This window comes from Pseudorca crassidens, chromosome 1 (genome assembly GCF_039906515.1).
Source record: "Pseudorca crassidens isolate mPseCra1 chromosome 1, mPseCra1.hap1, whole genome shotgun sequence".
NCBI classification, from domain to species: Eukaryota; Metazoa; Chordata; class Mammalia; order Artiodactyla; family Delphinidae; genus Pseudorca; species Pseudorca crassidens.
Genome location: NC_090296.1, coordinates 180,458,612 through 180,474,400, shown reverse-complemented (window position 1 = coordinate 180,474,400; position 15,789 = coordinate 180,458,612). Strand labels below are relative to the sequence as shown.

The 15,789-nt window shown below is 42.3% G+C and overlaps 1 long non-coding RNA gene across 1 annotated transcript; it reads right to left on the bottom strand.

The window, feature by feature from the left end:
- Positions 1-1,345: 1,345 nt before the first annotated feature.
- Positions 1,346-13,978, bottom strand: LOC137204574 (uncharacterized). The gene is made up of 3 exons (XR_010933724.1): positions 13,912-13,978; positions 8,938-11,376; positions 1,346-4,573 (listed from the first exon to the last, which is right to left on the bottom strand). It is a non-coding gene; the product is annotated as an uncharacterized lncRNA (long non-coding RNA).
- Between the last annotated feature and the right edge of the window lie 1,811 nt (positions 13,979-15,789).

Below are 15,789 nucleotides of genomic sequence, written 5' to 3'. Positions count from 1 at the left end.
CATTTCCCCCCGGAAGCTGTCTTTGAACACACACTTTCACCTTCCACAATACCCTGTGCATATTTAATTATCAACTTAATACTGTTAGACCGTGAGTTGCTTGAGGGCAAGAACTGCTTCATATTTATTCCTCGTATCCTTAGTGTCAACTATGGTACCTTGCACATTGGAGGCATTCAAAACAGCTATGTGAGTGAAGGTATGATTAATAACAGCTTTGCTCTTATTTCTTAAATTTTTGACATTTCCTCTGAAAAGTTGATCTTATCTTTGGGAGCAAGAGTTCAACCTGTTCTTCAAGGACTGAATCTTAAAGGAGACCTAAGAAACACGCCCAGCCTTGCTATGGACGCCTGTCTGTCTTCCTCTTTCTCACAGAACTCATCTCTCTTCCTAGGAGAACTTCCTTTCCAGGTAATCATGTTTCAGCAAGTCAGGAGGGACATGATGAGACGTGAATGTAGTGTCAAAAAGAAGTCAGCCTGAATCACAAAAGAGATTTTTAACAATCCACACACAGAGAATTAATTTATTTTAAAACACTGTCATTTTCTCAAAAGTATTTTGGTATGATGTAAATGCGTGTGTGTGTTTATTTAAAATGCACTTAAGAAATCAGTTTCTTTAATCAGAAACTTGCCCTTCAAAAGTGTTCAGCTAATATTTAACCCAAAAGCCACACAGCAGAGTCAGCTACTACAAAGGTTTCATGATAGATAGATAGATAGGCAGATAGATAGATAGATAGATAAGGAGAGTCTTTTTTACTGGAAAAATAAATGTCATAAGTAGGTTTTCATTTGAAAAATTAGTGACTTTCTAAACATGATGTATGTCAGAAATGGGCTCTTTCCCATTAAAGAAAACACCAAGCCCAGTTTGTCTTACAGGCAAGTCAACCTATTTGAGGAATAGATTATTCTAATTTTATACAGACATATCTATAATAAAGAAAAAAGTTTACTCCTCAATTCATTTCATGAGGCAAGTATAGCTTTGAATTTAAAAAAACAGTAGGAATAGTGTCCTATAAAGTCAGAAAGAAGGCAACAATGTCCACTATTACCATGTCCATTCAACATGTCCCAGCCAGCACAAGACAAGAAAAAGAAATTCAAGTCATAAGGACTGAAATATCATCATAATATTTTATGATGATATGATTGTCTTCATAGGAAACTAAAGGGAATTAACAAATGAATTACTAGATATAAAAAGGAAAGAGAGTTTGGCAAGATGATATATATAAACATATAAATGAAAATTTCATTTTAAGAAGACACCATTTAATAGTAACAAAAACCCTAATGAACCTAGAAATAAATCTAATAAATGATATGCAAGCCCTATACACAGTAAGTTGTATACCTTTATTGAAAAACATTAAAGAAGACTCAAATAAAGGGAATGATATTTTATGTTGACGGGCAGGAAAGTTTAACCTAAAAGCGTCATAATTCACATAATGATCTATAGCGTTAATGCAACTCCCATCAAAGTTCACAACAGAATTTATGTGTTCATTTTTATGAAACATGACAAATGTACGAGGAAGAGCAAAGACTATCCAAGACACTTCTGAAGAAGAAGATGAAAGAGACAAGACTACCACTGCCAAACACAAAGACTCAGGATAAAGCTAGAGTAATTAAGGCAACTGTGTTATTGGCAGACAGGCGAAGTGACCAATGGAATGAAATAGCCTGAAACAGAACCATGCAAAAGAGGAACATTAAAATATGACCTAGGGGTCATGGCACATCCTTGGGGAAAAGAGAAACTGCTCAATGACAAAAAATAGGTTATCTCTATGGAAAAAGAAATGAACATGGATCCTCACTATACAAGTAAATCCTGAATAGATTAAGAACTTGAATGTCAAGAGAAAAAATTTTAACTTTTAGAAGAAAACATAGGTGACTTCTTCTAGCCTGCAAGTAAGGACTAATTTTTAAATAAGGCCTTATCTACAAAATACTTGACCACTACTCCTCAAAAGTGTCCGGGCATGAAAAGTAAAGAAAGCCGGAGAAACGGTCCTGGAGCAGATTAAGAGATGTGACAAACAGATGCACTGTGGTTTCCTGCGTGAGGTCCTGGAACAGAAAAGGCTGTGAATGGAAAAATCAGCAAAATCCAAACAGAGTCTGGTGTTTAGTTAATAGTAATGCACCAGTGTTGGTGTCTTAATTTTAACAATGTCCCATGGTAATGTAGGATAACGTTAGGGAAAATGGAAACTGGTCAGGGGAGACGGGAACTCTGCACTTACCATTCTTGCAACTCTTCCGTAAATCTAAAATTATCCCAAAAGATACTTATTTATTTTAAAAATAAATAAGACCAAAGAATCTCTAATGATAAAATACCGATAAACTTGACTACCTAAAATTAATAACTTTTTTTCATCAAAAATACCTTCAGGACTTCCCTGGTGGTGCAGTGGTTGAGAGTCCGCCTGCCGATGCAGGGGACACGGGTCCGTGCCCCGGTCTGGGAAGATCACACATGCTGTGGAGCGGCTAGGCCCGTGAGCCATGGCCGCTGAGCCTGCGCGTCCGGAGCCTGTGCTCTGCAATGGGAGAGGCCACAACAGTGAGAGGCCCGCGTACCGCAAAAAACCCCAAAAGAACCCAAAACAAACAAAAACTAAAAAACAAACAAACAAAAATACCTTCAGTCACTCATTGATAATTGTTAAAAACTGCTGTATTGTTAAAACCCAGGTATCTGGGGATTCATTGTATTATACTTTCGACTCTTATGTGTTTGAAATTTTCCACGATAAAAAGTAAAAAATAAAAAAACACACAATTTAACAAACAAACAAACAGAAGACACCCTAAAGAAAGTGAAAAGACAAATTACAAACTGGAAGAAGGTATTGCCATAAATATCATTGATGAAAGATTACTACCAAATATACATAAAGACCTCCTAGAAATCAGTAAGTAAGAAAACACAACCCAGTAGAAAATAGACAAAGGATATGAACAAGCATTTCAGAGAAAAGGAGCCAGTTCCGACTGAGGAACTGCCATTTCTACTACCCGTCCGGGAAAGCATCCTTACTTTCTGGGACAACAAGATACTCCACAATAATTTGGAGAATTGTCTGAGGATGGCCAAAGTGACTGCAGGGCCCCTCTGGCCCACCACGGGGACCCCGTGATCTCTCAGATCACGTTTAAGGAAAATGTATTCAACTGGTTGTTGAAAAGCCACCCAGGCCAAGTTATTTTCTAAAATTCAGTGTCCATCCTAGATGTGTCAGCTTCTTTGTCTAATCACAAGGAAACCCCAAACCAGCCCCAGTTGGGAGGATCAATCAAAGAAGGCCAGTAGCATCCCTGTGTTTGGACAACAGCAGCATCCCTGCGTTTGGACAAGCCGGCCTTATTCTTCATCCTATCAAAGCGTGTTAGGAGGACCTATGGGATTTGGGACAGGTGGTATGGAGGAGGGTTTAAGGGCATGGGCTTTGCTCTGGGTTGGTTACTGTTGAGACACAGGGGTAAGTTATGCCCAGACGTCTTAACCCTGTCTATGGGGAGGGCAGGCTGGAGCAGCTGTCACTTATTAGCCAGAGCGGGTGTCTGGTACTTTGCAGCTTTGGCAATGGTCGTGTTTTCTCTGTGTTGAGACATGATCAGAAGGTGGTTTTGTTTTTGTCATGACCAGCATGGTCACAGGGTGGCCCTGGGGTTCTGTGATATCGCTGGGCTTCAGCAGAACACTGACCCCTTCCTGTGGATGCCGGCTGCTCAGAGCAGCACCACGGCCCAACTGGCGGGATCTGCCAGTGCCTGGGTCTCGGGGATGCTTCTCTCCTTTTCGGAGAAATTCTATAGAACTGCCTCCTGCTCTTCCATAAGCTCACAAAGGACAATGAAATATTGAGAAATGTTTCCACATTGAAATAGACTGAAGAGAAATGATACTGCATGATCTGGGCTTCGATTCCAGATGAGAAAAATATAAAATGTAAATCGGGATTGTTATTAGCTAGTGGTGGTTTATAAATGTCTCCTGCTTCTGATTGCCCTGTGGTTATGCAAGAGAACACACTCAAGTATTTAGTGGCAAAAGGTGTACAGGATCAGCAACTTATTCTCAATCAGTTCAGGAAAAAGAATGTTTACATAAATAGAGTAATAGAGTGATTTATTGCTCAAATAAACCAAATTGAGCAAAATGTAAATAATTGGTGCATCTGAGAAGGGGCATAACAGGGTTCTTTGTGCTATGCTTCCAACATTTTTGCATGTTTGAAATTACAAGAAAATGAAAATTCATCCTCCCCCACCCCAAAAGGGCAAACCCTAAACAGGATGGTTTTTCTTAATTTTCTTCTTCCAAAATGGCAACAAAAACATAGCCCAACAGCTGGGGCTCCAGAGCCTATACTTGCCTGGAATGAGGAGGACTCAGGCCCTGGTTTCTCCACGAGGCACAGGGAAGGAAGTGGGGCTGGAAACCGCGGGTCTCTGTGTCCTCTGCTGCTCTGACTTGGCGACTTCAGCCAGAAGTGGGTTCATCACCGCGTGGGTCTCAGGCATCACTTAGATCAAGTCTTCTTTTCCAAACATGAAAAATGAAGCACAGCACCATTAAAGTTTGTTCTCAAATTCGGGCTTCACAGAGTTGTGAGAACAGTGGGACGATGTTTCTGAAAGTGTTTTGACAAGAATGAAGAGCCATGAAAGTGTAAGATATTATCAGTAATAGACACAGCTTTTTTCTTAGTTTTTGTTTTGAGTTATGTTCTTCACTCCAGTGAATCTGATATAATTATGCACAAGTCATTTTCTTTCATTCTATGCCTATTTTAGTTTTTTTTTAAAAAATAAATGCTGATTATTATCAAATGACTCTTCTGCATCTGTTGGTATGATTATAGATAAGGATTTTATTGATATTCTGAATTTGTGATTGAATTATATCAATAGATTTCCTGATATTTCCTTGCATTCCTAATCAGAATTTATCAATTTTTGATATGTTGCTTGAGTCAGTTTGCTAATATTTTACTTAAAATTTTTTGCATCTCTATTTATAAGGGAGATTAATTTATAACTTCATTATTTGATTTGTCTTTCAAGTTTTGATGTAAATGATGCAGGACTCATAAATGAGTGAATGAACTATTTTTATGGCCTGGAATAGTTTAAATAACCTTGGAATGAACTGTTCTTTAAAGATTAGATAGAACTCAACTGTGACATTGTGTTAATGGCAGATTCTCAAACAACATTTCACTTTTTTCTACAGTAATTGTTCTATTATTCTTTCATCAATTTTGACAATTGTACTTTTTCTAAGAAATCATCCATTACCTCTAAGTTTTCAAGTTTTGTCAAAGAATTGCAAGTGATAGTCTCTTAAAATTATTTTAATATCTATGTAGCTGTGGCTATATCTCCTTTTTCCTTTTTCAACTTGTAATCAGGCTCAGAGGGCTTTTTCCATATTGAGTTATTCAAATAACTCTAGGATTTATTCTTGTAAAAATACTTTGGTTTTTTATTTCACTGATTTCAGCATTAATGTTTTTAATTCTTTTTCTTGTACTTTCTTTTAATCTTATTTTTCTTTTTTAATTTTTAAAAACGACTGCTAAGTTATTTTATATTTTTGTTTTTATTCTTTAATTATGAAGGGATTTAAGGCTATAACTTTTCTTTGGAATATAGCTTTAACTACACCCTGTATATTTTGGCACAGAGTGTTAAAGAAACTTTAATTTTGATTTTTGGTGGGTTTTGTTTTGTTTTTTGGTTCCAAGGGTTATTTTGAAGGATATTTTTCTTTCTTTCTTTTCAAATTTACATTCAGTAAAATTGACTCTTTTTAATTACAGTTCTATACATTCTGACAAATGCCATCTCACAACCACAACAATGGAGATACTAACAGGTCCATCACACTTCCCCTGCCCGCCACGTTATTCCTGTGTGTTACCACTTTGCAGTCAAACCCTCCACCAAGTCTTAGACCCTGGCCGTCACTGATCTGTTCTCCATCCCTGTAGTTTTTCCTTTTCTAGAACATCATACAAATGGAATCCTAGAATTTGAACCTTTTGAGTCTGGCTTCTCTCACTTAACATGATACATTTGAGATTCATGTACACTGCTGCATGTGTCAATAGTTCATTTCTTTTAATTGCCAAGCAGTTTCCCATTGTATGCATGTACCAGTTTATCTAGGCAGCAGCTGACGGACATTTGGGTTGTTTTCAGGTCTCAGCAATTATCAATAAACTGCTAAAAATATCCCCACAGAGGTTTTTGTGTGAACATAGGTTTTTGTTTTACTTAGGTGAGTATCCAGAAGCGGGATTGCTGGGTCACATGGTAGGTTTGTGTTTAACTTTATACAAATGGTCAAACGGTTTTCCCCAGTGTCTGTACTATTTTGCATTCCCACCAGCAATGTATGAGCATTCCAGTAGCTCCACATCCTCACCAGCACTTCGTATTATTGGATCATAATGGTGCAGAGTGTTTCTTAACTTTCAAGTTTTAAATATCATTTTGGCCATCTTTGTAATGTGTACTTTTATTATTTCTTACCTATCTAACTGAATTGCTATGATCACGTAGATAACGTAGCCAGTAAACTTTCTGCTTTTTAAAATTAAGGTTTTCTCTGTCATTGATCTTTTCCATAAATATCTATATGTGAAATATACATATATTTAACTTTTATTGAGATATATATAGCTCACATACCGTAAAATTCACCATTTAAAGTATATAATTAAGTGGTTGATAATATATTCACAATGTTGTGCAAATATCACCCCTATGAATGGAAGATTTTTATCATTTCAAAAAGAAACTCCATAGCCAGTAGCATTCACTCCACATCCCCCTCTTCCCAGCCCACAGCAACAATTTATCTACTTTCTGTCTCTATGGATTTGTGTATTCTGGACATTTCACATAAATGGAATCATACACTATGTGGTCTTACAGGACTGGCTTCCTTCACTTAGCATCATGTATTCAAGGTTCATCCATGTTGTAGGTGGCACGTATCAGAATTCCATCCCTTTTTGTGGCTGAATAACATTCCATTGTATGGATACACTACGTTTTACTTTTCCATTCTTCAGATGATGGATATTTGGGTTGTTGCTCCATTTTTTGGTATTATGAACAATGTGACTATAAATACTTGTACACAACTTTTTGTATGAATGTAAGTTTTCAACTCTGCTGAGTATATACCCAAGAGGGAATTGCTGGATCGCATTCTATGTTTACATTTTGGAGGAACTGACACATTTTCCAGGGCAGCTGCACCATTTTATTATCTTCCCACCAGCAAAGGATTCTCATTTCTCCACATCTTTGCTCACACTAGTTCTTACAGCCATCCTAGGGGGTATGAAGTGGTTGCTTTTTGTTGGTTGATTTGCATTTCCCTAGTGACTAATGATACTGGGCATGTTTTTCATGCGCTCATTGACCATTTGTATTTCTTCTTTGAAGAAATGTCTGTTTCTTGGTCATTAGCTGACTCAATTATCAGACTGACTGTCATGGTATCAAAAAGTTTGTATTCTAATAACCCTTATTCTACTTAATATTGACCCCAAAACGCAAGAGGAGTGATGCTGGCAATGCGAATATGCCGAAGAGAAGCTGCAAATGCTTCAGTAAGTGAAAAGGCAGAAGTTCTTGACTTAATAAGGAAATAAAATCATATGCTGAGGTTGCTAAGATAATGAATCTTCTATCGATGAAATTGTGAAGAAGAAAAAACAAATTCATGCTAGTTTTGCTGCCGAAACTCAAACTGCAAAAGTTACAGCCACAGTGTGTGATAAGTGCTTAGTTAAGATGGAAAAGACATTAAATGTGTACAGTAAGGCATTTTGAGAATGAGGGACCACATTTACATAACTTTTATTATAGTATATTGTTATTATTTTACTACTGGTTATTGTTATTAATCTCTTACTGTGCCTAATTTATAAATTAAACTTTATCATAGGTATGTATAGGAGAAAACATAGCATATATAGGGTTTGGCACCGTCCACGGTTTCAGCCATCCACTGGGGGTCTTGGAATGTATCCCTCACAGATAAAGGGGGACTAGTGTATTTCTGGAATGCAAAGTTCTCTGTATATAAAACTGCATATCTATTAAACTGTATTTGTTGATTATCTTGTTCAATTTCTCTGTTTTTACATGCCTTTTTATCTAATAGGTTGGCAATTCTGAGATTGATACATTAAAATCTCCTACCATAATTGGCACCATGTTGATAATTTTTGAAGCTGGGTGATGAAAACACAGGAGTCATAACACTTTTATAACATAGTGTAATTCTCTCCTCTTCTATGTATGTTTGGAAATTTCCTTAAAAAGAAGTTTATTTCTTAAATCTTCAACTACAGTCACACTTTTACAACATTCTCTTTGCATTCCTAATCATTTTTGCTTTATACGTTTAGCTGCTATGTTGTTTGGTGAATACAGATTTATACTGATTATATTTTTTTCATAAAGTCTGCCTTTATTATAAGGCCTCTTTCTATTTTGTTTTGTATTAGTAATCTTAAACACTACTTGGTCTAAGGTTAATATTGCCACTTCTGGGTGTTTTCCTCCCTGTATTTGCCTGGATCACTTTGCCTATTCCTTCATTTTCATCCTATCTTGATTGGTTTAAGTGTGCTTCTTATAAACAACATATAGGTTACGATTTCTGTATTTTAATATAATAGGGAACTCAGCCTATGCACACTTAGTGTAACAAAGATTATAGGTTTTAAACCTTACGTACTACTTTGTTTACTATTTATTTTATACTGTTGTTTCTTCTCTTTTCCTTGAGTTTGCTGATGTGATCACATTCTCCTTCCCATCTCCCTTTTCCTTCTTGTTAGTTAGGAGATTTACAGGCAAGCTGCTTTCCTACCGGAAAGATGGATGCCGAGGGGCCACTCAGGGTGCCTGGATACTGCCTCCGACTCCCACTCCAGCTCCAGAGACGAGGCCTTGATGGCTCTGAATTGGGCTCAAGAACCAGCAGATCTGCATGTCTGTGTTCACTCCTGAAATGGAAGTATTAGAGTTGTTTGTATAAATTCTCCCTGAACAGAATTGCAAGTCCTAAAAATATACGACTGTGAAGCATAACAGAATTAAGCCTCTCAGATCCAGGATTCCAGCTACACCAAAACACACAACTTTTCTAGTTCTGTGTGGTCTCTTCAAGTTTCTGTATCCTTAGCCAAGGAAATGGAGACCTTCCAGGATGTGGGGCTGGGGAGTGGGGATGAGGCAAGGGGCAGGTGTGGATTTTTGTTAGTCCTTAGCTGACTTGAGAAATGCAAAGTTCTACCATAATTTTCCATTTTCCTAGTGGATACCATCCCACACCTGGTACACAGGGACAAATATTTCTCTACCACTGTACGTAAAAACAAAACACAGAGCAAACGATGTCTCTCCACCATGGCACTCCATTACCTCATGAAGAAGGAAGCTTGAGAACGTTACAACTACCCTGCAGGTTCCTGGACCCAGATGGATCACACAGGCCACTGCACGATCAGGTAGTTTAGTGCTTTTAGTTCCCGGCTATTATTACAGTTTTGCTTGTAGCATCGTTTCTACTCCAAGATCCTTATCTAGCACTTACGTTACACATTCCGGACCATGCTATCATTTTACATATATCACAACACACACACTGCAAAGCTCATTGCCCATCACTCCAATCTTGAGGTCTTTTTTTCTGCTTTATTTGTAGTTTGATTAGAGTCCTCAAGTATAATATGTTCATCAAATGGAAGTAGATTATGATTTATTCTCTGAATCTTTGCACAATGTTGAACATTTGTCTTTTACCCTAATAATTGTACAGTAATCTTGGCTGCTTTTCTCTCAGTAGTTTTAAATGTTATTCCATCATTTCTAGCTTTCAGTGTTCTAGAAGACAAATCTAGTGCCTTGCTGATTCTTTTCCTTTTAGTTCAGAGTATGAAAGATTTTTCTCTTTTCTCTTGGAATTCAGAAATTTTACTAGGATATTCCTTAAGTGGCTGTTTTATTAATCCAGACTGGGATCTGGTAAATTTATTCACTTTGAGCGCTCAAGTCTTTTTCTTAGCACACAGGAATTTATTATTATTATTATTTTTTAAATTATTGCTTCTCCTCTACCTGGTTCTTTTACCTTTCTGGGAATTTTACTATCCACATGTAAGGTCTTCTGGATCTAACTTTCAAGTATGTTATCTCTTCCTTTAATATTTCCATCTGTTTGTAATTTTGTTCTACATTTTTTTGGCTGCGTTGGGTCTTCATTGCTGTGCGTGGGCTTTCCCTAGTTGCGGCGAGTGGGGGCTACTCTTAGTTGCGGTGCGCGGGCTTCTCATTGTGGTGGTTTCTCTTGTTGCGGAGCACGGGCTCTAGGCATGCGGGCTTCAGTACTTTTGGCTCATGGGCTCTAGAGTGCAGGCTCAGTAGTTGTGGCGCACAAGCTTCGTTGCTCCGAGGCACGTAGGATCTTCCCGGACAAGGGCTCGAAACCCATGTCCCCTTCATTGGCAAGTAGATTCTTAACCACTGCGCCACCAGGGAAGCCCTGTTCTACATTTTGAGACTTTTCTTTTCACTGAATCTTCTGGGCCACTAATCAGATCTCAACCATCCTCTACTTTAATTCATCAATTGAAATTTTAAATGCAAGAGTCATGTTTCTTGTTTCCACAAAGTATTTTTATGCCATAATTCTCTTCGATTTTACTTTTTATTACTTTTCGTTCAAGTGGTTGAATGTCTCTGCGGATTCTTGTTTTTCCACAGGTCAGATCCCTTCTGGCGGGCTGTTCCTTTCCTTTGCTCACTCATGGCTCTATATACTCTTGGGGTCCAGACCCACTCAGGGGACACTTTTGCAATCCCAAGAGTAGTGAAAGGTCCACCATTGGCTGCCCTGTGTCAGGTGCTACGGCAGCCGCAGGCTGACAGGGAACAGGGCAGCTCTGCTGTCTGGGCTCCCCCGCTGCAGAATGAACCCTCTGCAGACTCAGGGCTGGGGGACCACTGCCTGGGAGACGGGTTAAGCGCACGGGTCTTCCCCAGATCCTCTCTCTCTCCAGATGCGGAGCTCTGGTCATGGCCAAGGGCTCCCTCCTGCTGGTCCCACTCCCCTTCTGCCCAGGAAAGGAAGCTGGGGGCAAAGCAGGAGGCCTGCCAGCTTCACCCGCCTGCTGGCCTCAGCTTCTGTTGCATCTGAAAGGAAGCTGGTGGCTGAAAGGGGTTAGGAAAGAAAGCCTGCCATGAGCTTGCTGTTGTCATCCAGGGGCAAGCAGCCATGACGATGCCCATGAAAGGACTTATTCTTCGGCTGCAGAGAGAAGAGAGAAACATTTAGAGTACTGGTTCTTATTGGTGCTGGTGGCAGGCACATAGTATTTATCAAACACTTAAATTAATATGTCAGGCCCAGTGAATGGCACTCAGAGAAGCTGTCTCATTTCATCCTCACAACAATGCCCCAGTTATTTTTCAGCAAGAGATACTATGTAACCTGGTCGGGGTCATTTCAGGCAGCTAGCAAAATTATTTTTGTTTAAGATGTCTGCAGTTCAGCTTGGGCTGGAGATAGAGAGGCCTCCTGACAAGTGAGGGCCCAGAGCTTTAGCTCCTGCAGCCTGCGGTGCACGTGCAGGCATGCACACACACACACATGCACACACATACACATGCACAACACCCACGCACAATACACATACACACATGTACACACGTCTACGTGTGCAGGAACACATGCGTGTACACGTGCAGACACGCACACGTCTATATGCGTGTATGCACTCATACACACATACATACACATACACGTGCACACACGTGTGCACATGCACGCACACACACACCAGTTGTCACAACACGACAAAGTGCTGCCATCCATGTTACTCCCTAGGAAACCCTCTGTCTGCCAGAACTCACACCACCAGAGGGGGAGAGAGGTCTCCAGGAGGGCACAGTGGGAAACATTTGTTTTCCAAATCCCGCTTCCTTCCCGTGGCCCTGCCTTTCCCAGTCTCCTGGGCTGATCCTCCCACTTCCAGGGCCCTTCCGACTGTCTCCTTCCAACCAGAGCTCCGAGACCTGTGACCCAACCCCTTTGCACAGAGAGAAAGGCCTCTTGCTGGTTTGTCTGGTGGAAAAGCAGAGGCGTTCGAAACCTGTGAGCCCACCCAGAACACCAGTTTGCACAACCAAACCCAAAGGAGCCCCAAATAGAGGAATTTTAGCCACTGAGGTCAGGGTCATGTTTGGAAGGAGGTTTGGCCTGAGATGTTCGCAGACCCCTCAGCGCACAGCAGCACAGCGGCCTGTAGGCAGCTTGCCTCCACAGAGCACGTTCTTGTTGCCCCAGCAATTGCAGCCTAGGGTCAGGGAAGATGCCCTCAGTACTCTTCCTTCCAGAAAAAGAGCAGGTGGCCTTTCTCGTGCCTCCAGAGAGCCTGGAGGATCCCCTCACTTGGTCCATGGGAGCACCGAGAACATGGACTTGAGCTGAGAATCAAGGGGCCTCCCTGGGTGTTGCTGCTGAGCGTGAAAGAATTGCATTTACACCAAAAACGTAACCAGGGACTGGACTCAAAAGCAAACCTTTGTCTTACGTAGACTCCTCCTTCACCCCAAATGCTCAGAGGCAGGTCGTGAGCCTCCTCAGCTCTGAGCACTTGAACACTTAGTCTGGTCCCCATGGGTGGTGCCTCCCAGCAAAGTGCACACCATCATGGAGCTCGGTATGGAGACCAGCATAAGTGAGGGTGCTTAGCTTGCAGCAGAGAAGTTGTGAAGAGTTCCCTCGTAGCAGGGGATTACTTGTGTCCTCTGCTGCTCCAGAGAACCAAGCTGGAACCAAGAGGGGAGCCTGGGAATGAGGCATAAAGAAGCAAGCTCGATAGGGGAGAAGCCTGTGGACAGTGGTGCACCAGGGAACGGAAAACCGACACGGCAAGGCTTCCAGGCACCCCAAGCCCAGGGTGAGAGAACGCAGGGGACTCAGCATCTTCCGGGCAGTCCCAGGACCAGGCGTTCCTGGGCGGGAGAGGCCCCACAGCCGGGGGTGTGAGACAGCATCTGGAAGGTCCTTCCTCCAAGGACCGTAACAGCTCTTGGGGTGGGAGTGGGGGGCAGCAGGGCCGCATCAGCACCCAGGTTCTGGCCAAGGCCCAGTCTTAGGAGCAGCTCGGGGGAGGGGAGCAGACCCACCCTTGGTTAAAGCCCAGCCCGAAGGCCTTGGCCAGTGGAATGAGACGCGAGGGTAGAAAGGAGAAGCAAAAGGAGCCGCGGTCTGAGGCTGCTTCACGGGGCCCATGGCCAGCTGGCCCTGGGAGGGTCTAGCAGAGCACATGTGGCCTGGGGATGGAGTGCAGTGTGTGCAGTTGGGGAGACTTGGGAAGCCAGGGAGACAGGAAAGCAGGGGCCACCTGAGGACATGGTGATGCCCTTCACGCTTACAGGGTGAGGAGTTTACCCACTTGACTCTTAGGGCCTAATCCAGCTCCAACCATGGTTCCTACTGAGGCCCCTGAGACACAAGGCCTGGAAGCTGCTGTCCCTGGCCCTCAGCATGCACACTGGCCTCCTTGCTAGAATCGAATGTTTCAGAAACGGTCCCCCATGGCAACCTCTTCCTCCACCCTCTCTCTCAAAGTCTCTCCAAACGGGGGCCTCTTGACTTCCTCTGCAGGCGCAGCCTCGTTCCAGCCTCCAGAGCAGCCCCTGCGGTAGTAGAAGAGGGATCTGGTCCACACTGCTGGCTCGGGCCTGTCTGGTGTCCACGTCTGCTGCGTGAACGTCCTCCTGTGTCTGAGACTCTCAGGCTCCTCTTGGGTTAAGGAAGGAAGTTGTAAAGAATTACCTCTCGGCAGGGGGTGACATGGGTTCTCCGCCTGCCCCGTGCTCAGATCCCTGTTATGGAAACCCTGTCCTCGGCTTGCACGGTCCAGGCTCGGTGGCCGGGCCCTGATGTCCACCGACTCCTTTCCTGATGGCAGCGTTCGCTCTTCCTCAGCCTGCAGCCATCTCGGGGTGCCGACTGCAGCTACTGCCTGCTGCCTCTCTGCTGCATCCCGTCCTTGTCTCAGGCAACCCGCCTGCCAGCCTCTGAATAGGTTCTAAAAGCAGAGCCAACATGTGGGCTGTGAAAGAAGAGGTGAGGAAAGAAACCTCCAAGGTTTTGGCCTGAGAAACTGGAAGGAAGGAGTGGCCATCAACTAAGCCAGGCAAGGTTGTAAGTGGCACACGTGCGGGGCAGCTGGAGGAGGCCTGGGAATTCAGCTGTGGATATGCTCAGTCAGAGACGCCCACTGGCCATCCAGGTATGGAGACTGAGTTGGCCATTGGAGTGTGGGAGAGAGGCCTGGACTCAATGTTATGATTTTGGACGCCGTTGGCATTTAAGCCATTGCACTGGGTGAGATCACCAGAGTTGATAGAGAAAAGAAAGTCTGAGACGCCTGTACATGAAGAGATTGGGGAGAAGAGGAAGAACCAGCAAGAAGACTGCTTACTGGAAAACTGCTTGCTTTTTTCAGCAGATAACTAGTAATCTGCTGATCCAGATGCTGGGATCTGACCAGAGCTTTTCTTCTTTGTGAGTTTCCTTATCATGTGTTTCGTACTTTACGTGCAGACAAGATGCTACATACTCACCATGAGCACAGGTCTTCTTGAATAGTTCTGGCCGCAGACTTGGGTTGCTCCGATCCTTCCCCATGTTCTCCTGGTACGTGTGGGATTGGTGGTGAGCACTTGCAGGAAGATACAGCAGAAACAGAAGCAAAAGCTCTGTCCAGGGAGCAGAGCAGTTTCTGGTGGACTGAATAAGATTTAAGGACAATCTTCTCTCTCCAAATACGCTAACCAATCATACATGCAAAGTGGGCATTTGATTTTTTTGTTCGTGTATATATTCTTCATCTGGTAAACGGTGATTCTTTGGGAGCTATTCCTCAATGTCTTTTTAAGGAAAAATCAGAAAAATTTGTATTTAGTTGATTTTTATACCAAAGTGTAATCTCCAAATTAAAGTATAAAATACTTAAAATATAAAAACCCACAAAAATTTAAGCACACCCATTTTAAAAATGTATAAAGGGAACTGTATACGTTTTCTAGGACTGCCATAACAAAGTACCATAAACCTGGTGGCTTAAAATAGCAAAATTTATTCTCTCACAGTTCTGGGGGCTAATAGCCCAAAACCAAGGTGTCGGCAGAGTTGGCCTCTCTCTGAAGGCTCCAGAGGACCCTTTCTTGCCTCTTCCTGGTCTCTACTGGTTATTTCTGATGCTTGTGGCTACATCACTCCAACCTCTGCCTCTATCTTCACGTGGCTGTCTCTCCTGTATGTCTGTGTCCAAATCTCCCTTTTCTTATAAGGACCCCATCATTGTATCAGGGCCCACACTAACCCAGTGTGACCTCACCTTAACTTGATTACAACTGCAAAGACCCTATTTCCAAATAAGGTCACATTCACAGGTTCTGGGTGGACATGCAGTTTCGGGGGAACACTAACCAACCTGGGGCAGTAACTGGGAGCAAACGACAATCAACGTGTAACTAAATACAGGGTATTAGACGAGTCTCATTAAAATGAACGCACACACCCACTGCAAAACAGCTAACGAAGTAAGCCCTTCAGGCAGAAGCGGACTGACCCTCATCCTGAGTTCACATCACACCTCGCATCTCTCAAGTGTTTTTTCAGAAACCACAGCACAGTGCTCCACTG